Genomic DNA, 25,791 nt, shown 5'->3' on the forward strand with positions numbered 1-25,791 from the left:
GTGCTGATGAGAAATACCACACAGGTGGATGTCATCAATAATTGGTGAAATTATTAAGGCCACTCCACGTAGTTAAAAGGGAGATTTATTAGTGGTGTAACTTACAAATGAAGGGATAGGTAGGTTGTGAGTTCTGTGAAAGACTCAGCACAGTCCGGCGGTGTTCTCTGGAGAACTCTCCTTGGTCTACTTCTAGTGAAGAGAGCACATTCTGATCTCGGGTCTTCAGGGCCCTCCCTTGGCCCTGCCTTGTAGGCATGATAGTTACCGAAGCCTCAATGGGGGTTGGAACTTCCAGACCAAAGCTGGAATGGCTACCCACTACACCACCACCAGTCAAAAGAGCTTAAAACCTTCAAAAGGACAGCTTTGTATGGTGAGCTCTTAATAAAGAATTGAAGAATGAGTAAATAGTTGTTTAGTGATTATTATAGTTGAGGAATGACAAGGATATGCTGAAATCATAAAAAGAATGGTCCAAAGAAAGATCATATACTGAAGAATAAAGAGGTCTCAAGAGCTGTATGGAAATTTTCTTTGAAATAAGGTTGGAGGCTCTTCACTGAGGAACTGAATAGAGAGGACATGAGATAATATTGAGGCTCCCTAGTTATGACGATGGTGTAAAGAATAAATGTAGTTTCCTAAGAAGAGTTAAGGAAAGAGTTACTTTCTGTAAGACCTTGTGGTCTTCATAATAAGAAAAGTGAAACACTCAAAATGATTCAAGTTTTAGGAATGATTAGAATGCAGGGTGGGGGTGTCCAAGGCATGATGAAACCTACAAAACTGTAAAAGAATTTGAGAATTGCTTACCGACCAATGTAGAAAGGACAATGGGGATAAGCAGGCACAATCTAGAGACTGACCATCTAGTAGCTATTAATGGAATAGTAAAAAGAAGACTTCAAATAATACATATATGTTTATAGGCAGAGAAATCAAAATTCACAAGTGTAAAGAAGAAATTCTAATGAGTCATACTGATGATTGCTCACTACAAACTAAAACAATTATTCCATACAACGGCACTAAGAATGAAAATGGTGAAGATCATACCAATAGCAATGATGGTCATGATGGATGGTGCTGGTTGCTGGTGCTAGTTGGTAGTGATGATATGACTGATGGTAGTGATAAAGATGATGATGGTAGTAATGGTAAGTAATGATGAAGATAGTGGTAGCAACTATGGTGATGACTGTGGTGGTCACAGTAATGATGGTAATGACATGACTGTGATAGTTGTGGTGGTGTTGTGGTAAAGATGATGGTGATGGTTGTGGTGGTGATGTTTCCCCGTGAGTCTGCTATTCCTGGTGACTAGGAAGACAAATCCCCAACCATTTTTCACTCCTGTACCCCTTGTGCTTCTCACTTCTATGATAATTTTTCCTGTGCTGCCTTATTGTGTGTCTGGGTGTATGCCTTTGCTCAGGTCTCTCCATCTGTACAGTCACTTCCTAGTCTAACACACTATTATTCCTCAACTAAGCTACCACCACCATTTTCCAGCTTATCTCTCTCTACTTCTAAACCTGATCCAAATCTATTCTTCAGAAGCCAGAAGGATTATTCAAAGGTATAAATCACATCTTGGTATTCATGAGCCCCAACCTTTCATCTAGGAAAACAACAACAACAACAATAACAAAAAATCCACAAAATTACTGTCATAAGGCAGCCTGCCAAATTTTATATGTGGTTCTCACTCAGTCTACAACCTTGTTGATGCTACTTGGTCCTCTGACCCTCAAGCCCAGCTACTCAGTTGTCTCTTCAGATCTCTGAAGTCTTGCCTGTTATAAGTCTAAATATCCATCTGAACATGTAAACCACATGACCACTGCATGTATTTGTATGCATGTGTGGATGTGTGTGTATGAATGTGTGTTGGATAAATGAACAAAGTGAATGCTCTTTTCTCTATATCATAAGCATCTTCCATAGACATCCCTATTACAGAATTTCTGACTTTTAGGTTGTAATTTCATTTTTTTTCTGTCTGTTTTTCCCATCATAACATGAAGCTGGGACCATATGGGATTCACTTCTACTTTCCCAGAACTGAAGACAGCATCAGGAAGCTGACATGTCTCTACGCCATTGTAACTGTGGAATCAATTGCCCGTGAGGTCAGAGTGTCATGTGAAGGACCAGGTGTGTCCTGGTTAAACAGAACAACAGAGCACCAGGAAACTGGAAGTGGGGGCCATGTGATAATGAAATGAATCCTAAGGATGGAGGACAAACCCACGTGTGTTTACCCCAAGATGGTCTGTATCCCGCCTTCTTTGACAACATCTTGTGTATATTCCAGGTTGTTTGAAACTTTCTGTTCCATATTTTCTCTCTGAAGTCAAAGGACAAGCAGAGAAATGACATTTTCTTTGGCAAGATCAATTTGAAGTTCTCAGCAGGAGCTCACATTAATCACCTTCTAAGAGGCTGCCCAGAAAGACCATTGTCACAGGCAAAGGGGCCAGGAACTCCATTGATTCCCTCCTCACCATGTATGAATAGGTCTTCTTTATCTAACTAAAGAGGTGGATTGTCACATGTCCCTGTATTCAGCCCCTAGTACTTTGAACTGCCTGTGGCTCCTTTGACCCAGAACAACAAAAGCATGCAAATTCTGTCTGCTGGCTCTGGGAATAGATAAAGCCAAGGTCACACATTCATGTTCCCATATGGGCCAATTAATGTTTCTTCTATTCAATGAACCAAAGCAGCGCTCATGACCGAGTCTTCACTGTGATGTAGGCTTGTGATAATCATAGAGAAGGAAGAGATGAATGGCATGGTCTTTCCCTTGGAGGATGTAAAGATACATCAGGGAGAAAGAGATGAATAAACTGTCATGGTAGAACAGCGTTAAAGGTGAAGATGGAAGACAGACAAAAGAATTTGGAATGACAAAAAAAATGGTGACTGCGATTGGTGATGCTGGCAAAGCTTTACCAAGGAAAATGTCATTTATGTTGGGTGAAAAAGGAGGGGGTGTGGGGGTCTTTCTGAATAGCCAGAAGAGAAGAAACCTGCAGAGAAAGAGAACATTCTTTACGCTGTGAGTGTGCAAAAGGAGACTGGCCCTCCTGGTCTCATCTTTTCCTCTGCTACAGTCAGTTACATGGCATTCAGAGGCTCTGTGGCACCCCAAGAAGCTGATGAGAAAACAGGTTACTGTGTGCAAGACTTGGCCCTTGCGCTTTGTGGACTAATTAGGGGGCTGAGTATCCTTTATCTGAAATGCCTGGGACCAGGACTGCTTTCACACATGATTTTGCCCTATATACTACATATTATATAGAATATCTTGATTATGAAGCTCAAGTTTATATTCAAAATTAATCTGTGTTTTATATATATATGGCAATTTCATACACAATTTTAAATTCATTTTGTGCATGAGTGAAAGTTCGGTAATAAGGAATTATCTACTTATATAGTCTGTAGATGCTATAAAAGTTTGAGATTTTGGAGCATTTCAGATCTGGGGTTTGAGTGTAGGGATGCACACATGTAGTGCCAGCATCAACGAGTAAAGCAGGATCCTTCACAGTTGGTCCACCATCTTCTACTTATGTCATCTATCCCAACACTGTCTGTAGCTACAGAAAACCAAGTGAATAGTCTGGCTTAAACCAAGCAGCTTTGAATATGTGCCGGTTGAGTTTTGTTAACTTGACATACACCTATACATATCCAGAAAGGGAATATTAATTGAGAAAATGCCTCCATGAGATTGGGCTGTAGGTTATTGTTGATTAATGGATAACAGATGGAAGGGCCCTGCTGATTATAAGTGCTTTCCCTAGGCAGCTGGTTCTGGGTGGTATAAGAAAGCAGCCTGAACAAGCCATGAAGAGCAAGCCAATAAGCAGCAGTTTTCTGTGACTACTGCTTCAGCTCCTGCCTCCAAGTTCCTGCCCCAACCTCCCTTGGCAATAAAATGTGATGTGAAAAGTATAAGCTGAAATAAACCATTTCCTCCCTAGGTTGCTTTTGGTTATGATGTTTTATCAAAGCAATTGGAAACCTAATTAAGACAGAAATTGATACTGGATTATGGAGTATTTCTGTGACAGACTTGACCATGTGTTTGCAGGAGTTGCATTTTCACTTTGGTCCAGAAAAGCCACTGAGTGCTCAGTGCTGAGTGAACTGTTTTGGAAAAGCTTGGAGGATAAGAATGTTGAGACTGATACAGATGATGAAGGCCTGAGTTGTGGAGGTTCACAAGGAAGCAAAACTCTACTGGCCATTTGTGTGGTAGTTTATACTAAGAATATGTGGTTCTGGTCATCTAGCTTGAAGAACTGGCTGTGATTAGCAAGGTTCCAGAAACACTAAAATGAAACCTTTGCTTGACTGAGACAGTTGATACTGGTCAGTTGAGATTGAAGAGTCAGCTGTGATGAAGAAATCAGAATCACTGGGGATCATAAAGCTGGAGTTACCTCCTTAGCATCAGCACATAGACACTGTGGTCCAGAGGGGCCAGAGGCTGCATTTCATGCTGGCAGCAGAACATGGTAATGTGTAACAATCTCCTAGGTGGAACTAGTTTTGAAAATATGAAAGGTTCATGAAGAGCAGCTGAGACTTGGCACTGTAAAAGGCTGGAAGAAGCCATTGGTGAAGGTGCAGGCTCCATTGTAATAGAAGCCCAGGTTTGAAGGGGTCATAGGGAGAAGTTGAGGCTTGGCACCCATGTAGTCAGACACCCTGAAGAGAACCCAGGTGAAGCTATTGGTGAAGGTAGAGTGCAGTTGCATGGAGAGTCCAGTGTATGGGAAATACCAGTATCCTGGGACCTCAAACAAGGACAGCACCAAGTGTGGAGAGGAGCCTGCCTGAGTGTAGACATGCTGTGTGTGTTGTTGATGGCAGAGCTGGGGAAATGGAGCCATCTGGAGCCCAGAAGAGCTTGTGTAGGTCCCAGATGACAAGCAGAAATGTTTTACTATTGAATTTGGTTTTGCTTTGCTTTGATTATGACTATGCCCTAATTCTTCCCTCTGAGAGTTAGAAAGTATGTAACATTTTTTTTTTATTTTACAAGAACCCACAGTTAAGAGATTGTGGCTATTTTAGAGAGAAGTTTTAAAGATACTAAATTTTTAAGGTGTTTGAATTTTTCAAGACTGTGGGGCTTTTAAAAATTAGAATGTTTTATATTATGGTATTGATATTAATATGAGATCTTGGAGATGAATAAGAAAGGCAAGGTTATGGCTTAATAAGTAATGTCTTTGAGTGTCTAGTTGACAAGTGATCAATTGTGTTGGTTGTTTTTTGTTAATTTGATACAAACCTAGACATATCTGCAAAGAAGGAATGTTAACTGAGAAAATGTCTCTATAAGAATTACCTGTAGGCAAGTCTGTTGGGTATTGTCAGTATTGATAGCTGATGTGGGAGGGCCAGCTCACTGTGGGTGGCACTTTCTCTGGGCTGGTGGTCCTGGGTGATATAAGCAGGCTGAGCAAGCTAAGAGGAGCAAGCCTTAAGCAGCATTCCCCCGGGATCTCTGCTTCAGCTCCTGCCTCCAGGTTCCTGCCCTACTTGAGTTCCTGCCCTGACTTCTCTCCATGATGGATTGTGCCATGGAAGTATAAGCTGAAATAAATCCTTTCCTTCCCAGGTTGCTTCTGGTCATGGTGTTTTGTCACAGTAATAGAGACCCTAGCTAAGATAGAACACTTTGTTGAAAATCAGACTATATTATCTTATGATCAGCCCTCCCATTCTCTCAATCTAAATGATTATTCAGCAAAGTGTAGTGTACCCTAAGATAAAGGATGGGAAAATACCCTCTGAAATTAAAACCATCCGTCTGGGAGTGGAGAATGTTGTTGTCTGACTGTGTATGGGAGCTTGGCCTCCTAGTTAGATGCTTCATAGTCAGGGCCTAAGTATCTTCAGCCTTCCTTTATAGCTGTATGATCTGATTGCCACTCACCCAAATTAAGAGGTACTGAAAATGAAATATACGCAATAAATTTTGAATTTTTGGCATACAACCTATAAAATATATTAATAATTATTATATTGATTTTGTGTTAAAATGATAACACTGATACATTGGGCTAAAAAATACACTATTAAAGTCAATGTTTATTTATTGTACCAATACTGGTATATTTGACTCACCAAATAACTCCTGAAAATTTTAACATTGATGATGTGGCCTGTGTTGTATTTCTACCAGCTGGTACTGTCTGTAGGATTAAAGACATGCTTCTCTAAGCTGCCAAATTTGTGATCATTTCTACAATGATAGGAAATGACCATGTGACCTGTGCCTTTTTGTTTACCACCTGACATGAACAAGCTTCCATGAAAGTATGGGCTCGATTATCCAGTCACTTAACCATAAGCCGATCCTTGTGGCTTCCTTAATCAATGGAACACCATTGTACACCTTGCTGTTTGCCTCTGAAAGCCTTGGAACACATCTGGAAGTAAGACCCCAGCTGACAGTCAGTACCTGCAGCCACACTTGTGATCAAATGTGACAAGTCTATGATTGCTAGGCCCAACCTGGGTCTTCTAGATGAGGACAAAGATGACACAGTGTCAACCAGCCACCCCTGCTGTGTCTCAACATTCCCCATCTCATCAGTGTCATACCAGGACTTGAAATGCAGCCTGTGTGATGTCCGGGGGTAGTTGGTAAACCACCAATGTAGCACAAGAAAAGTCACCTAGATTATTGTCTCCACAATTTAAATGCTCAGCAAACTAAAACAATAAGTCTTTAGAATTACAGGTCCTAGGTGCCTCTCACATCATGTATATTTGATATAATATTCATCTCACAAGGTTTCTGGGCTCTCCTCAAGTCCTGGAAAGTCAAGGATGTATCTTGGCTCCCATTCTCTTCCAGTCAAAAGACCACATCTTAGCATTTCTACTTTGAATAATTTTCTTCCACTCTGCCTCAGGCTTGGTACCAACACCTTAGCTCATCTTATTAACACCACTCACACAGTGTTTCACCCATCCATCTGTCTAGACACCTCAGAGGTTCAAACTTTCATGAGGTGGTTAGGGCAAATTTCTTAACTTTTTTCCTGTTTATGACTCCTTTCCACTAGAGAAATTTGTGCACAACCCTGGGTATCTAGGTATATGAAACAGATACATAAACCAAACACCTGCTCATAATAAAGCATGACAAAAATTACTTAAAACAATTTCTGATATATATAAAATATCATTTATTAAAAATGAAATCAAACTTGCACACTAATGAGATGGATGATTCTGTTTATTTTTACATAGATAATTTAATCAGATAAATAGCTGATATTGGAGACACAGATCATCTTCACTGATCTGAGTTGATCAGTATTTTGATTCTGGAATTGTCAGTGCTGAGGAAGCCACTTCACAGAAACGCATAGCGAAAATGGCAAGAGTCGTTTAAGGCTATTTTAGAAACTCTTGGCAATTCTGTTCCATCCCAAGACCAAATCCACTTAATAGTGTTTCATGAAACCAGTCAGAAACTCAAACGGCAATTTTTAAATTCAAACATTCTAACACAATACAATCCAAAGATGCACTGATTTGACACTGACATACTAGAGAATGATGAGAGAAAATACTCCAAGCCCTTGTTTTCCATAACTAAACCATCCTGCTTCTGTAAGAGCAGACACCCTTGCAGGCACAGTAGAAACTTCACATTTTATTATGTACCACAGTTGCAGTTTGAGCTTAGGGGATTCTAGCAGCCGTCATTTGTATTGTGTGGCATGATGACATGCAGGGCAAAGTATGCCTGCCCTTTGTTCAGAGCCAGGGCTGCAGTGATGCACCGTGGATGAGCACTGCCAGAAACACTTTATATTCATGACCTGTCTGATTATTGAAATAATGTTTTGGTCACTGCTGTCTCAGAAATCTTTTACTGTTGCAAATTTTTTGGGATCCCCACATTCAGTTATGTGACCCTTGATGGGGAGTATCATAATAAACCTTGAACAAAGTCATACCCTCACCAAGGAATGCTGCATTCTCCCTAAGGCTTCCTGACATCCCCCAGCCCATGCTGAAACTCCAGCTCCTCCCCCCGTCACTGTCGTTGCCTAACTCAGTATCACTCACATCCTGATAGTCTAAAGATAAAATGGCTGTGTCTGGACAAACAGCTACAGGTATTGAAGACTACAGACCCGTGGGTAGCCCCCTGAAGCCGTATTTAACTTGCCGTTCCCTAACCCCAGCCCACATATATTCCCAAGTATTCCCTTCCCTCTAGGCAGACTCCTTCACTGCCCACAGGAGGAGGGTGCCCCTTGATGTGTGTGTTAGTAAACACAGTCTCTTGTAGGGAACTTAGACTCTGGTCCTTTTCCTGCTTTCTGTCTCTGTGCTGTCTCAGAAATCTAATACCTGGTGCCAAGACCTGGGACACAGAGCACTGAGCACCCCTGTTCCCTCCCCTCGACACACACACACACACACACACACACACACACACACACACACACACAAAGGCAGACTTCTCTTGTTCTCAACTGCTTGCTGCCCTGAGCCCTGAGTAGGCCTGGCAGGGCTGTCTGTCTGTCTGAGGAAGCCATTTCTTTCACTCTTCATTTTCATCCTTTTCTCCTCTCCCCTAGTTTCATTCTGACAGAGTCTGACCTCTAGGTGGGAGACCACTCTCCATTAGATCAGACCCCATATCCAACACAGTCAAAATATCTGAAGAAGGTAAATCATGAGACCTAACTCTGGAATGCCCTGGTTAGATTTTGGGGGACTCTAGGAACTGCCCCTAGTCTTGTCTTGAGATTTGATCCATTGAAAGTTCCAGGAACTTTTCACCAGTGACAGGTATCGTGGCTCCTGGAAACATAAGAATCTGGGGATACTTTCCCTACTTTCCAGGCCTGTTTGCAGGCTAATCTAAAAGAACAGCATTTGGGAGAGACCTCTGAGGGGTCACACTTGGGTGGCTCTTGCTTCAAATCTTCCTGTCATATACATGAGACAATCACCATCACTGGTCTGAATTAGAAACTTTGGGTTTTAATTACCTAAACTGATCCATGTAACTTCATAAAATGGAATGGGGAATGGTACGAGGTCTCTCCCCCCATATAATTCCCAACTCATTTTAACCCTTCTCATCCTTACCACTCAGTTCTTGCTTGCAATGGTACAGAGAGCCAAAACTGAATTAATTTCCACCGCCTCTCACAAAGGACTCCTCCATGCCGTAGGACGTGAGCTACAAAGATAATGTCCCAGCCATGACAGCCTGTGAAGCAAGCTGAATAATGGCTATAGGAGGTGTGGAGTGGGAGCTACAAACTGTCCAGCATCCCCTCCCACTTCTTTATACCTGCTGAGACCTCCTGCATCCTGGTAGCCTTGCCAGGTGATGAGTCCGTAACTCCACCTCAGAATCACCACAGATACAGGGCAAATTTTTCTATGTAAGGCCAGTTTTCTCTGTGCTGGAGTCTCTTGGCTTTGTGGCTCAGAGAGGAAATGGAGATAGAAACTACACAGGGCACTAATGCCTGCTTTGCCTGAGATAAGATAGTCTTTCTGTTCTTGGGACTTCTTTACCTTATACCTCTGGCCTGTCTTTGTCTTTGCCACAGGAAGCCTGGGTACTCTTGCTTTTATTAATACTTTTCAGTTATAAAGACATGGAACAAACTAGAAAGAAAGACTGCCTGATACCAACAAATGTCTGCGTTGTCTTAAATGTTTTATTTGTATAACTTTCTTTTGATGGACTCTAGGTTATAGGCACTTAAATTATCCTGCATCTTGATGTCTTTTTAAGAGAAAAAATACTTGTTAGTCTTTTCAGGTTGTCTGCCTCCATCTGCAGACACACACAAACTGGTTCTGGATGTGTACATCACTGGGTTCGCTCTCACAGAGACTCAAATGTATTTTGGGTGTGGTTAATATTGGGAAATTGTCACACACTTGTTTTATTTCACTGAAAAGCTGGCTCTGCAGTTGTGAGTTGGCCTGCTAACTTAAGACCAAAGCATTATTATCTCAAATTTTGCTTCAAAGCCCCTATCCCAGATCAAGCCGGCCCTTTGACTCTGTAACAGGGAGTAGAAAACAGAATAGCCCAGGGAAAAGGGTATCATGTACCTCAGAACAACCAAAATGTAAAGCATTTCCAATAGAGGCTTCTATTGTCTATCTTGTGGTAAAAAGGTGTCTAGAATAAAACTAGCTAACAGGAAGCTTACACATGGAAAGGATAAAAGGAGACCTCTGTATAAAATCTCTCAGTAAGAACTCCAACTCTTTTTTATAGTGGTACTTGCTCCACCCTTGACCTTGGGCTATAGGGCCTGAAGGGGTGGTGCTACCTGCCTTTGTACATGACCTCTTATAAGGGAAGGGTCAGCAGAGAGGTGGCTCAACAGTTAAGAGCACTGACTGATTCAATTCCCAGGTCATCTGGAGTTTGATTATGCCAGGATAATAAGTAAATAAATAAATAGATAGATAGATAAATAAATAAATAAATAAATAAATAAATAAATAAATAAATAAATAAATAAATAAATGGACCATGTGACCCCTCTCCCTTCTCTTCCAAGAAGTCATGTACAAAGGCAGGAAGCACCTAGCCCAAGGTCATGGGCAGAGCAAATACCACTACAGTGTCTGCTTAAAATAATTACATCTGAACTTGTTAAATGTTAATATTCCTTTTAAAAAAAGGAGGAGCTAGGCAAGGTCATTAGACCTTCATCCACGTAGCTAGTCACTCTTCCCAGATGGTTATATGCAGTTAGGCCCCAGTTGGATGAGACGTGTGGTGCTTTGAATAGGTGTGGCCCCTATAGACTCAAGTCTTTGAATGCTTTGTCATAGGGAGTGGTACTATTAGGAGGTGTGGCCTTGTTGAAGTAGGTGTGACCTTTTTGGAAGAGGAAGTGTTTCACTGTGGAGGAGGGCCTTGAGTTCTCATATATGCTCAAGCCATGCCCCTTGGGACAGACTTCTGCTGCCTACAGATCAAGATGTAGAATTCTCAGCTCCTTCTCCAGCATCATGTCTGCCTACACACCACCATGTCCTACCATGGTGATAATGCACTAAACCTTTGTAAGCCACTCCCAATTAAATGTCTTCCTTGATAAGAGTTGCCATGGTCATGGTGTCTCTTCACAGCAATATAAACCCTAACTAAGAAAGACCTCAAGGTTTTCTGGACAATTATGGTATACAAGCTAAAAGCCAAGAATGAGGAGGGAGTCCACCTATGCAGTAACAGAGAAGCTGTAGTGTATACTGAGTTAAGGCCCTAGATAATGCCTAACACTTCCCCTTGGAAAATTTTCTTACAACAAATGATGAGTTTGTTACTGTTATGTCTCATGACGTTTAAAAAAATGCAATCAAGTAAGAGTTACATATAAAAGTTAAAATGGTTACGTGTAACTACAGATGTTTATCTCTCTCAATACTCCCCCTATGGCTCTTGTTTACAAAAATGTTTCCTCATTGAAGGTCATGGATATCTTTGAAGCTGTTGCAGAAACAAACTTTCTCTCTCAGGATCTGTAGGACCACACTGGGGGAGAAGTCAAAAAGCTGTAAAAATTCCAAGCACAGAAGAGTTATTTTAAAACTTGGAACAAAAAAAATTGATAGTTAAAAGTCAATGTACCAGTAATCTTAATTTGCTACAGCATACCATGTGTATAACTTGAATACAACTCTTTTTTATTATTATTAAGAAAATTTTTCCATTCATTTTATACACCAATCGAAGATCCCCCTCTTCTCTCCTCCCATGCACCCTCCAGCCTCCCCTCTTAACCCACTCTCCATCCCCCTACAAGAAGGCAAGGCCTCTTATGGGGAGGCACATCCAGTAGAGACAAGTCCAAACCCTTCCCCCTGCCTCAAGGCTGCACAAGGTGTCCCATCATAGGTAGTGGGCTCCAAAAAACCTGCTTGAACAGGAATGGATTCTGATCCTACTACCAAGGGGGCCCCCAGACAGTTCAAGCTACACAACTGTCTCACCATGCAGAGTGCATAGCCCAGTCCCATGCAGGCTCCACAGCCATTGATCCAACTTTTATAAGTTCCCACTAGTCTGGCTTGGTCTTCTCTGCAGGTTTCCCCATCATGATCTTGATGCACTTGCTCATAGCATCTCTCTTCTCTCTCTCTTTGCCTGGACTTCTGGAGCTCGGCCTGGTGTTTGGCTGTGGATCTCTGCATCTGTTTCCATCAGTCCCTGGAGAAAAGCTCTGTGATAGAGTTAGGGTATTCACCGATCTGATCACTAGGGTAAGCCAGTTCAGTTCAGTCACCCTCTCTACTGTTTCTAGTAGTCCAAGCTGGGGTCATCCTTGTGGATTCCTGGGAACTTCCCTAGCACCCGGTTTCTCTCTATCCCCATGATGTCTCCCTCTATCATGGTATCTCTTTCATTGCTTTCCCACTTCATCTCTGTTCCAGCTCAACCATCCTGTTCCCTTATGTTTTCATCCCCTATCCCCTACCCTCCATTGCCCACCCCCCATCTCCAGTTTATTCATGGAGATCTCATCTATTTCCCCTTCTCAGGGCAATCCATGCGGCCCTCCTTGGGTCTTCCTTGTTAGCTAGCTTCTCTGGAGTTGTGGGTTGTAGTCTGGTTATCCTTTGCTTTACATCTAGTATCCACTTATGAGTGAATACACACTATATTTGTCCTTCTGAGTCTGGGTTACTTCACTCAGGATGATATTTTCTAGTTCCGTCCATTTGCCTGCAAATTTCATGATGTCATTGTTTTTCTCTTCTGAGTAGTACTCCATTGTGTATATCTAGCACATTTTCTTAATCCATTCTTTAGTTGAGGGGCATCTAGGTTATTTCCATGCCTTATCCCAATACTCATTCCTCTGCAACCCCAGTAGCTTCTTGAGACATGGAATCTGCCAGCTCTCATTGGACCAAAAGGTGAGTGACTCTTCTCTGATTCAGAGAGTCCTGCCTCTAGGACCTAGGCCCTGGGACACAACTAGTCCCTGGGAATCCCCACTCATCTCTACCCCAGTTGCCGGCCAGCAGGGAAGACTCTTGCAGGCAGGCTCCCCAACCAACACGCCCCATTGGACCCAGCAATCTACAAGACCCAGGCCCTACCCCAATATCCACCGCCCTACGACACCAGTGGCTTCCTGAGACACAGAACCTGCTAGCTTTCATTGGACCAAGAGAGGCTTCCTGATACACAGAATCCACCAGCTCTGACTGGACTTAAATAGAAAGAAACAGTTGGTATGTTTGAGAAAAATGTTTAAACAGATATAAAATATAAGACTACATTTGATAAAAGGGTTCAAATATTTTGGATAAGGACAGATTTTGTATGACGAAATGAAATTTTGTCCTAAGAATGAAAAAAAGATAGATGAGGATAAAGCTTAAAGCTAGTCTCAGGAGATCTGAATAAGTTATACAAGGGTTATGAAGGATGGGACTCAAGGATGATATGTATCTGATGATTAAGGTTAATAAATTCCTAAGGTTATAATGGTCTAATCATGCTAACAAAACTGACTTAAAGATACATGTCTAATAACTTATGTATCTGCTAACTTTGTTAAGCTTTAACTATTTGGAGAAACTGAATTGCATAAAACCATATTTCATAAAAATATGCTATAAAAGGATCAGGAAAATGATGTTCCCCATCTCTCTATGAACTGCATTTATAGTTTAAAGTTTATTTTTGATACTAAAAGAGTTTCAGTTAAAAAAGTATAGTTTTTTAATGCTCAAAAATTTTAACATGAGTAAAGTTATAAAATTCTAATTTTATGAGAGTTACTAATTTATAGTAAACTGTTAAAACAAAGATAATTAAGACATAAAATTTAATGGTTGGTCTCTTTATAAATGATCAAATTCTTTAATGTGCTCAGAACTGTTTGTGGTAATCCTAAGTACAAATGTAATTCCTTTATAGAGAGAAGGTTGGAAGGAGGGACCAATTTATATCTCCCATTATAGAATCTTTTGTCTATGTTGTCAAAATTAAGTCTAAAGCAAGTAACTCTAATGAAGTTTAAAGTAAATGTGAAGTTTGTTCAATGTAACATAATATTCAAAATCACGTGTATCAAAAACAGGTTATGAAAAGCAAATGCTTGAGTGAAATAGGTTAAATTACAATATACTTGCATCACAGGGCACACACATGCTCCAAGAGTACCATTTTCTTTGATTCAGGCTCCCGAGTAAGTTGCATGCTAACCTCCTTACAGGATAAGGATGCATGTGGAAATAAGACCTGCTAGAAGTCCACTGGTCCTGTTTCCAGCTGTGGAAGCCTGGCAAGCTCTGGCATGTAGGCCAGACCAGGAAATCCTCCTCCTTATCTATAGGGAAGATGAATTACTCCTCATGTCTCACGTGACAGGATGGATTCTCTTGCTTAGTTGAAGATCTTAGAGTCAGCATGTACATCCTAAGTGGCTAAACAACAGAGAAGAAAGTAGAAATCACTGTACTCTCAGTGTCTCCCTGACATATGGGTGAACAGGAGAACCTTGTACCTAAGCCTACCACCCGACTGGTATAGGATCTGCATGCTAGTTCACTTGGTCATGCTTTATCCTAGCTTTCATTCTTCCTTTTAAAAGCTAGTTCCAGGGTCCATACCCCAGCCACCCATGTTCCCTGATTAAAGAAGGCTGCCAGAAACTCTATCACCAAATTCACAGCTTTAAGCTGGACTTTGCTGGACAATCCTATAAAAATTAACTCAGTAGGGTTCTATTTCCCTTTTAAATTGTCAATCAGATGCCGAGTATAGCTGATTTCCTTTACAAAGTTCCCAGGTGTTTGTTCCTTATGCATGAATCTGATGCAACAAACAGCTAATTACAGTTACCTCATCCTTCTACATAACTGATACGTGGTTCTGCCAGTTGTACATTGTATTTCACCTTACTAAACAAAAATTTTGTAAATCATGATGTTAAACTCTTAATGTTTCTGACAAGGTTGTAATTGAGAAGATCTAAAAGATGACTCTGAACTTATGCTGGCCAATAAAAAAAAAAGTCTCAAGCTTTTCCACAAAACTAATGGCCTTCCATTCTTTTTTCAAAAACAGTGATACAAATTGTCAGTCTTGCAAATATTTGTGGCAATGTGTGCCAGAGATTCAATGGATGGTTTTTCTTGCTTGATTTCTTTCTGCAAGAAGGACAAAACTACCCTAACTATTTTCTTAATTATACCTTCAGCATAAAACAGTACTCATGGCCTCACTTTTTATGTTACAGATACCACCTCCCTTGCATAGCATGAGTACATGCTATCACCAAATGCCTGTCTTTCGATCTGGACCATCTGTTAAGTTTTACTGTGGCCCTTTGAATGGATCTTCCTCTGAGGCACTCTAACTGCTGCCCTTTCTACATTGCCCCTTTTGTCAGCTCAGAGCACTTAAGAGAGATCAATGTCCTCAAACCCCTGAAAGAGTTTGGGTGACCTCTGAGAAGGGGGACTAATGGGCTGTGGGCCACCTAAGTCATCTCTCTTCTTGGCATTCTGGCCATGTTTTCAGGAGTTAGAACAGCTGGGCTGAAGCCTTCTTTGCATCAATTAACTTCTCTTGCTCACCAGTTCTCAGAAAACCTTAAAGAAATTTCAAATCAGCTTAACATTGTTCAGAATCAATCCAATATTTTTGGCTGCTGCAGTATTCCAAGACTAAATCTGACTACTGCTAAGGGTGGATATTGTCCTCTCCTCCATGAGCCATGCTGCTTCTGCACCAACCAATCCTAACTGGTTTGAGATGGGGCCCAAAAACACAGGGACCAGATGTAAAATTCAAGTAGAAGCCTCCCCTTATGTATGGACTTTTGGTTCAATCTCAATCTGCCTCCTCCCTGTGATCATTTCTTTCCTCCTTATTATTCCCATACTTACATTTCTAACCAGTCTTTTAAATGTTTTACTTACTGAACCCTCCTCCTTGAGAATAATAGAACATCCCCCCTGTATCCAAACAAAATGTTCCACATAAGCTCTCTCAATATCTCTCACATCAGCTCCATTTTTTTCTTGATACATTTGCAAAAAGACCTTTTAGATGCTATGGAGAAACCCTGGCTGCAAGGGACCATCATTCCTTTTACTCATGGCCAGATACAATTCATTACATGAGTCGTCTATTGTCTCCTGTTCCTCTTCCTTCAATGCTCTATAGCTCCCTGTTGCTTCTTCTAGCTTAGTTTGGGGCAGCACTCCTGATGGTAGGACTAGTCGCTGTCATCCTGAATCATCTCCAAACCTACTCCTTCTCCCTGGCTCCTGCCACCTCTGTTTCAGATGATGTTTCATATGGAAACAGACACAAATGACTCACGACTCCATCATCATTATCATGCTGTTCAGGGACTCCACCACTTGGAACAAATCTCTGTACCTCATTCCTTAGTTCCACCAAGGACATTTGGACCTATGAGAGGGCCCCTAGAGAACCTGTAGAAGATACTCACTGTGGGAGAGCCTATTAGTCCTATTTAAAATGCTGTTTCACTGAGTTCCTTCAGCAAAGGATACAGACCTTCACCATCCAGAAGGTCACAAACTTCTTCATGGCAAGAGGATACCAACCATAACCTGCCAACAAGTCCACACCTACAGATCTCTTCCAGTCCTAGGAAGTGGAACAAGACCTCTACCCACATTCAGGAGGAAGAATACCCTCCCACAACTCCTGCCCTACTCACAGAACCACTATCCTCTCTGACCCATTCCTTAGGCTTATTCCTAGATAGTTCTTATAACTTAAATTAACCCATAGTTTTTAATCTATGCTCTTCTATGAGTCTCATTACCATCTCCATACTACCCATCCTGCTCTCCTCTGCATCTGGCTGGCGACTCTGCCTTTCTTCCCAGAGTTCTGTCTCTGCCTGGAAATCCCACCTGTATTCTCCTGCCTAGCTGTTTACCAGTCAGCTTGTTATTACATCAGTCACAGAAGTACATTTTCACACAGTGTACAAATATCCCACAACACCTGTCCCAGAAACTCTCCATTACCCTAAGTCTTGCTGAAATCCCTGGCCTCTGTGTCAAAACTAGGAGTTCCTTTACCCTCACTGTCATTGGCTAACTCGGTCACCCAGCATCACCTACATCCTGATAGTCAGGGCAAGGCAGTTTTTAAAGATGAAATGGCCTTGTCTGGACAAATACCTCCAGGAATGGAAGATTACGGACATGCAGGTAGACCCCTGAAGCTGTATCTAACTCCCCATTTCCCCACCCCCTATATAAACCCCAAGTGTTCTCTTCCCTCTTGGCAGACCCCTCCAATTGCTGTGGGAGGCTTCCTCTTGCTCTGTGTGGTAATAAACAGTCTCCTTTGGTGAGGTTAGACGCTGGTCTTTTCTTGCCTTCTGTCTCTTTAAGCTGCTTCAGAAATCTAACAGGGAGTGGCCAGGAAGGAATTATAAAGCAACGAGTGTAAATGAGAAAAGGATGAGACACTGGGTGAGGTCTGCTGCAGGCTGCTAGGTCATGTTGGGTCACTACTAGGTGGTGATGAAAGCATGACAAGGAGTTTTCCACCAAGGAGATGGGGCACAGGACGTTTGTCCTTTGTTCCAGCCCCCACCTCATGGCACATCAGTTCTTCTAGGCATAATGAATACCAGGCTGGAGGCTCATACTTTCAGCTTTGCCCACACAAAGGTATAGGGCAAAGAACGAGAGATGTGACAGAGGTGAGGTAAGGTACTCCTGGGTGTCACCTGCTGCCACTACAAAGCCTCAAGTCAAAGGTAAGTTGGAAGACACACAAGATGTCTAGTATGTCTCAACAGGCCCCCTGCTTCCCATACTAACAAGTGCCATTCTGAAATTCTCACTGTAGTTTCTACTGTATGATCTTAAGCCCCCAATTATGTAATTTATCTGACCGAAAACTAATGTCAACTGTTGCCTTATGGAACAGTAGAACAGGTCACCAGTTTTGCAGGAAATACTGGACATACTAGTGGACCCACTGCTCAAGAACTGTTCTGTGCCCTTTGTCACTCATCTTCCCTATTCCTTTCTCCATTGGTGAGTAGCAATGCTTACTCTGAATTAGTGTGCATGTAGTAGAATTTCACATAAGTGATGTCATACTTCATAGAGTAATTTCTTTCTTGTTTTTTACCCTAGTTTTGTTCTTGTTTGGTTAGAACCCTTCGTTGCAAGTTCAACTAGTGCTATTTGGATGAAACTGTTCATGTTTCTAAGATGCAGGATTAAGAATATGATTGAGATTGTCCACTGAGAATACTATATTCCCTAAGCTATCACCAATTGCCTAAAAAAATATGAATCATATCCTGTAAAAGCTAATCAATTCTAGGTCTTGATATATTATTCTGACCATGCCAGCTCCAGGTGTATATCTAGGGTACATCCAGGAGTAAAAACCCATCCCTGATTTCAAGCTATACTACAGAACTATAGTAATAAAAACCACATGGTATTGATATAAAAATAGATGTGTGGATCAATTGAATTGAATCAAAGACCCAGACATAGATCTAGACATCTATGGACACCTAATTTTTGATAAAGAATCCAGAAACACACAATGGAAAAAAGAAAGCATCTTTAACAAGTGGTGCTGGTGTAACTGGATGTCTGCATGTAGAAGAAAGAAAATAGATTTATATTTATCACCCTGCACAAAACTCAAGTCCAAACACCTCAACATAAAAACAGACACACTGAATCTGTTAGAAAAGAAAGTATGGAATAGCCTTGAACATATCAGCATAGGCAGACAATTTCCTAAACAGAACAGAATACTGATAGCACAGGCATTAATATTGACAATAAATGGAATCTCATAAATCTGAAAAGCTTCTGTAAGGCAAAGGACACCTTCAATAGGACAAAACGACAGCCTACAAAATGGGGAAAGATTTTCACTCACTCCACACCCAAAGGAGGGCTAATATCCAAAATATATAAAGAACTGAAGAAATTAGACATCAAAAACCTAAATAATCCAATTAAAAATGGGGTGTAGATTTAAACAGAGAATTCTCAACAGAGGAATCTCAAATGGCAGAGAAAATTCAACATCCTTAGCCATCAAGGAAATGCAAATCAAGACTACTTTGAGATTCCATCCTCCACATGTCAGAATGGCTAAGTTCAACAGCACAAATGACAGCTCATGCTGGCGAGGATGTGGGGCAAAGGAAACATTCCTTCATTGCTGGTGGAAGTACAAACTGGTACAGCTACTATGGAAATCAGTATGGTTGTTTCTGAGAAAATGGGAATCAATCTACCTCAATATCCAGCGATATCACTCTTGGGCATATACCCAATAGACACCCCATCTGACTACAATGACACTTGCTCAACTAAGTTACTAGTAGCTTTATTCATAAAAGACAGAAACTAGAAACAACCTAGATGTCCCTCAACCAAAGTATTTATAAAGAAAAGGTGGCATATTTACACAATGGAGTATATTACTCAAGTGTTAGAAAAATGACATCATGAAATTTGCAGGTAAATGGGATGGAATTAGAAAACATCATCCTAAGCCAGGCAACACAGACCCAGAAAGACAAACATGATATGTACTCAATTATAAGTGGATATTAACTGTTAAATAAAGAATAACAACAGTACAATCCAGAGACCAAGAGAAGTTAGATAGAGTAGAGAGGTCGATGGGCAGAGGAGTATACTGGATGTTACTGGCAAGGGGAAATAGATTAGATTTTGTAGATAGACTGGAGACAGGTGGAGATGGGAACAGAAGGGATCTGGTTGGGGAGGGAGGGAAGGAGGGAGAGAGTACAGGGAGAAATGTCTGAAATAGATGGGCATTTAAGGGCAAAATGGAAACCAAGTACAGTGGAGACTTTCTGGAACCTGTGAGGTTGACCCTAGAGAGGACTCCTAGTAATGAGGAATATGGCGCCTGAACCAGCCGTGTACTAGATAGCCATTCCAGCTTTGACCTGGAAGTTCCAACCCCCACTGAGGCTTCAGTAACTGTCACACCTCCAAGGCGGGGCTGAGAGAGGACCCTGAAGACCTGAGATCCAGATGGGGCAGCACTCTTGGTTCCTGGACCCTGGACGCTGGAGGTAGACCGAGCAGAGTTCTCCCAAGAACACTGGTGGACTGCATTACACCTCTCCCAGACCCTGTTTCCTATCCCTTCACTTGTGAGTTACCCCACAAAATAAACCTCCCTTTTAACTACGTGGAGTTGCCTTAATAATTTCAACAATACGGCCATCTTCTGTAACCAGGCTAGCTCCTGGTGGCGGGATTGGGACACCAACCTAGTCACAAAATCTACCCACAATCTGTCCTGCCTGCAAGATGTGCTGGGGCAATAGTGGCTCAGAGTTTGTGGGAGTGGACAGCCAATGACTGGTCTAACCTGAGAGCCACACCAGCCAGGAGAGGGAGCCCATGCTCAGTACTGCCTAGATGGCCAGGATCCAGAAGTTGATGACTCAGAGACTTAGGACAGAACCAAAGACAACAAACACACACACACACACACACACACACACACACACACACACACACACACACACACACACAGTGATGAAATGATTCCTAATGATATTCTGCCACATTCATAGGACTGATACCTAGCCCAGTTGTTATCAGAGAGGCTTTCTCTGGCAGCTGATGCGAGCAGATGCAGAGACCCACAGACAAGCATTAGGAGGTCTTCAGGAACCCCACAGAAGAGGGCTGAAGGATTGTAGGAGTCATGGGTTTTGAGGACTCCATAAGAATACAGCCCACATTATCAACTAAGCAAGGCCTATAGGAGCTCACAGAGCCTGAAGTGAGAACCCTGAGCCTGCTTGGGTCTACGCCCGGCCCTATGCATACATGCTTCAGTTGTTAGCTTGGAGTTTTTGTTGGATTCCTAACAGTGGGAGTGGGCGTGTCTCTGAATCATTTGCCTCCTTGTAGGACCCTTTTCTTTGTATGGTACATGCCTAATATATGTGATACATACCTATATGATGGTACATGCCTAGTGTTATTGTATCATGTTATATCATGTCTGGTTGATATCACTGGGAGGCCTGCTTTTTTTTTTCTGAAGGGAAATGGGTGAGCAATGGATAGAAGACTTGCAGGGTTGGGGGTCTGGAGAAGGAGGGCTGTGATCAGGATATATTGTATGAGAGAAGAATTTTTTAAAAGTATGAAAATAAAAATAAAATATATCTGTTCCTTCACTACATCTGATTCCTCAATAGGCAAGATGGAGTTGTTGACACTCACAGTGTACTTCTGGCAGACAGCCTACCTAAAAATGAGAACAGATTAGAAGTGGAGCCAAGATACAAAGGGAGAAAGATCTCTGACAGCATTATTTGACACCTAGGTCCCATCGTACCTGAAGAAAAAACCTTTCAGTTACATGTGGCAGTCCAATTTCTCTTATGATTAAACTAATTTGAGTCCCATGTGGCCACTTGCAAATGTGTCCGCCGGGATGTGTCTTAGTCCCTCTTACTCCCTCAGGCTTACACTGTCACTGCCCTCCATGCATTTCGTCATCAGTACTTCAGTCTTGCCTGTTGGAATGCCAGGTGCTTTTGTGGCTCCATTCCTATGGCATATGTTCTGATATCCTCACACAATCCTATCTTTCCCACCAGAAATCTAAAGTGTTTCTAGATAATGCAGTGGTATCAAAAGCATTTATTTCATGGTGCAGTAGGTGGTAGATATTCACGTTGACCAAGGCAGATTTCTTCTGTCCTTATGAAAAGTACATTGAAACAAAGAAAATGCCCAGATGTTTCTGATGGATTAAGCTTTCCATTGCAGACTTAGCTTCACCTTGGAATTTATTCATGAGCACAGTCAGAGAATTTAAGATCAAATGAAGAAGTGAAAGGAAGAAAGAGGAGACAAATCCTCCATCTCTTAAAATTATTTTATCAAGGAAGTCAGATGTCAAATATGGAAGCAGGTTCCCATCCCAACCTCTGCCCACCCACGGCCCCTGCCCACCCCTTGGCACCTGCCCACCCCTTAGCCTCTGCCCACCCCTGGCCTCTGCCCACCCCAGCCTTTGTCTACCCCAGCTTCTGCTCACAACTGGGCCCTGCCCACCCCAGCCTCTGCCCATCCCTGGCCCTGCCCACCTCAGCCTCTGTCCATCCCTGGCCTTTGCCTACTCCTGGCCCTGTCCACCCCTGACCCCTTCCACCCATGATCTCTGGCCACCTCTGGCCCCTGCCCACTCCTGGCCCTACCCACACCTGCCCCTGCCCACCCCTGGCCCTACCCACCCTGGTCACCTGCCCACCCCAGCCTCTGCCCATCCCTAGCCTTTGCCTACTCCTGGCCCTGCCCAACCCTGGCCCCTGCCCACCCCTGGCTCTACCCACCCCTGGCCCTGCCCACCCCTGGATCCTGTCCACCCATAGCCCTACCCACCCCTGGCTCCTGTCCACTCATAGCCCTACCCACCCCTGGCTCCTGCCCATCCCTGCCTTCTGGCCAGCAATAGGCCCTGCTCACCCCAGCCCCCTGCTCACCCCTGGCCCTTGTCCACCCTAGCCTCTGTCTGCCCATTGCCCCTGCCCACCCCAGTCTCTGCCCACCCATTGCCCCTTCCCACCAATGGTCTCTGCCCACCATAGCCCCTACCTACCACAGCCTCTGCCCACCACTGGCCCATACCCACCCCAATTTCTGCCTGTCCCTAACCCCTGCCCACTCCTGGCCCCTGCCCAATTCCAGCCCCTGCTCACCCCAGCCTCTGTCCATCCCTGGCCCCTGCCCAATTCCAGTCCCTGATCACCCATGGCCCATGCTCACCCCAGCCTCTGCCCACCCCTGACCCCTGCCCACCCCTGGCCCCTGCCCACCCCTGGTCCCTGCCCACCCCTAGTCCCTGCCCACCCTGGCATCTGCCCACCCTGGCATCTGCCTACCCATGGCTTCTGCTCATCTCTGGCCTCTGCCTTGGCATAAGCTACACTTTGTCTTTCTGTGAAACATGGTGAGAAATTACAAGGTCAAACTTTGGTCAGATTCTGTGGCCTAGAACACCACTCCTTTAAAAAGATTATTTTGAGGTATTTTATTTATTTGTTTGGCAGTCATGTGGTCAATATCTTCGAACTGAATCAGCCTTTGATTCATAAGATTTTTCCAAACAATTTTTAAGTATTCCTCCTTATACTCCCAGGCTGATCGAATCGGCTGTTGATGGTTTGGCCTATACCTTGGAACAGTTGATCCAGCTGTAGACATTTTCTCTAAGCTTCAATGATTCTCTCACGTCAGGTGCCTCCCAAATCCTGCACTATTTAAAATCCAGACACAGGCACTCGCCGTAAGCCTTCGGCTGAAAGACTAACATGGTATTTAAAAAGTAAAAGACTTTGGTCTCCTTTGTCCAACAAAGTTCAAATTTCCCCTACAGCAATAAACACCTTATCTGAGGAGTATGCGGTATGGGCTAAAGTCTTCAACCATGAAATTATATGACTCAGCCTTGACCTCTGCTTTTCTCCAGTGAATCTCACGCATCGCATACAAACAGCAGCTCTGGGCTGTTTCTCTGATCCAGCCAGTGAGCTGCGTAAATCTTCAGGCCTGTGGACGCCTGTATGAAGGCACCCCAGAGATGGGGACATCTTTATCTATCCTCACTTACACGGAGCAAGAGTGAGCAGCCTCTGGGGCTTGTGCTGTGTGATATATGTATCTAGGTGGATTTCTGCTCTTGCCTCAGGCAGGACAGTCATCTCCTTCAGAATGCAGGAGCCAAGGCCCAGCACAAGAGGCAGCAGAGACAATGGGAAGTTGTGTCAAGGCAGAATGTCACCTGCTCAGTCTTACCACCACCAAGGCTCTGACACAGACTTGTGCAATGCCTTGGTACTAGCAGCCCTGTCAGAACACAGTCATCAGAGTCCCATGGAGCTCATTATAGATGCAGAATGCAAAGCCCCACTCTAGACAAGCTGAACCAACACAGCTTTCCTATGCCAGCAACCTATGCCAGCAACACAGCTTTCCTATGCTGCTGTGCTCATTAGGGCCTGAGATTTTATTGTGTGGTGAATCTCTGTTATACTTGTCCTTCGACTTCTGTTAACAGTATTCAGAATAACTTTAGGGAAATGGGTGAAGACTAAAGATGTTGTTCAAAGGTGGACAGATGATTGAGAGTAGAGACACTGAAGATCAAGACAACTGTTTGAACTGTTGTGTAGGATGCTATCTTTACTTGTGGTCCCCAAAGGACATAAACCTGGGAATGTCAAGGGTGACCAGCACTCAGAAATTATAATCAGGAAATGGAAGGAAGAAACCCAAGTTTTCACTTGATCAAGCATTACCTGAAACCCAACCACATTTATCTCATTCGCAAGAAATAATAAATTCCTCGGAGAATCACCACTTGTGATATTGCTGGATTACAATTCTAGTTGGGGTTTGAGTATTAGTCATGTATCTCAAAATCAGTCAAGGGTCCGTGAGAAAGAGAGAGGTGAGAAGTGAGAAGAGGGACTGCTTTAATCTGACTCACAAATTGGAGCTGGCAGGTGTAAAATCTGTGGGATAAACCTGGGATAAAAACATAATGTCTCATATCACAGCCTCAAGTCCTAAGCCTGGGATCTGAAGGAGACATCTCTCTCAGTTTGGACATGACGTCCTTCTTAGACTTTGGACTTCAGACCCTCCAACTGATTGGGTGGGGCTCACCCAAGGTAGGGAAAGCTATCTGCTCTGCTTAAAGTAAACAGATTGTAAATGCCAATCACTGGTAAAGCCTCTTCCTGCAAGCGCATAGAGTTGACTAGCATTTGACCAACAAGCCAGCTGTCATACTAGGGTGACTAAGTAGACAAGTCACCACGACCAGGTTTTCTGAACCCCGCACTAAGATGAGGGCGGGTGGGGTGAGAACTCTTAGAGACAGGGCTTCCACACAGTGGGACACACTGACCTTCCAGTTTTTCTGTTTGTTTGTTTGTTTGTTTGTTTTTTGAAAGCATCATCTTTGTTCAAGAAATTCAGCAAAGCATTGAAACCCCATGTTCGGTTGTATGGAATCGAAAGAGCTAAGAGTTGGGAAAGACATCAAGGTCTCACCAGGGCCCATATGCCACTCATGGACTTGCCACTACAATAATGCCTTGCCTTAGTTATGGTTCACAGCATAGATAACTTGTGCCTAGGTGTATTTCCTTTTGATCAATATGATTCTTTTATAAGGTAATCAATTTATAAGAGTAATCACCATACTCTACCGTAAATACAACCCCACATTGCTAGCCTTAAATGCATAAATGTATACGTAAACAAATGAAGCAAAGTGATATTGATAAAGTCCCACAAAACTGCCACCTGTGAAGTGTGTTCTTACAGATTTATCTCCCTTCCTAAAAAGAACAGGAACAGGCCTGAAGTACAAAAGTCAAGGGAGGAGCTCTCCTTGAAATTTTGAAATAATTGAAAGAAAATGGAACAGGAAAACTCTCATTACTGCTTGGGTTGCCACTGTTTAAGGACCCATCTGTGTGACAACCACCATGACCAACGGGGACTATGCTGCTCCTCTGGGAAACACAAATGTAGCCATTGCCTGACATCCATCTACAACAACCTCGAGGCAGTACCCAGGATTTACCTGGACTCTTCATGTCACTAGAAACACATGGCCCACCAATGCAGACTGCATCCTTGGCTACAGATATGAACTAGAAATGTCTGTTCTTTGCT

At 42.9% G+C, this 25,791-nt stretch overlaps 1 long non-coding RNA gene across 1 annotated transcript in view; it reads left to right on the forward strand.

Moving 5' to 3' along the window:
* LOC143272367 (uncharacterized) overlaps nucleotides 1–2,204 on the forward strand; it is an 87,953-nt gene extending 85,749 nt beyond the window's left edge. Inside the window, exon 3 of the long non-coding RNA XR_013049876.1 lies at nucleotides 2,031–2,204. This is a non-coding gene — a long non-coding RNA (uncharacterized LOC143272367). The remainder of the gene's footprint in view (nucleotides 1–2,030) is intronic.
* Nucleotides 2,205–25,791: the final 23,587 nt, after the last annotated feature.

Source organism: Peromyscus maniculatus, chromosome 1 (assembly GCF_049852395.1).
Source record: "Peromyscus maniculatus bairdii isolate BWxNUB_F1_BW_parent chromosome 1, HU_Pman_BW_mat_3.1, whole genome shotgun sequence".
Lineage (NCBI taxonomy): Eukaryota > Metazoa > Chordata > Mammalia > Rodentia > Cricetidae > Peromyscus > Peromyscus maniculatus.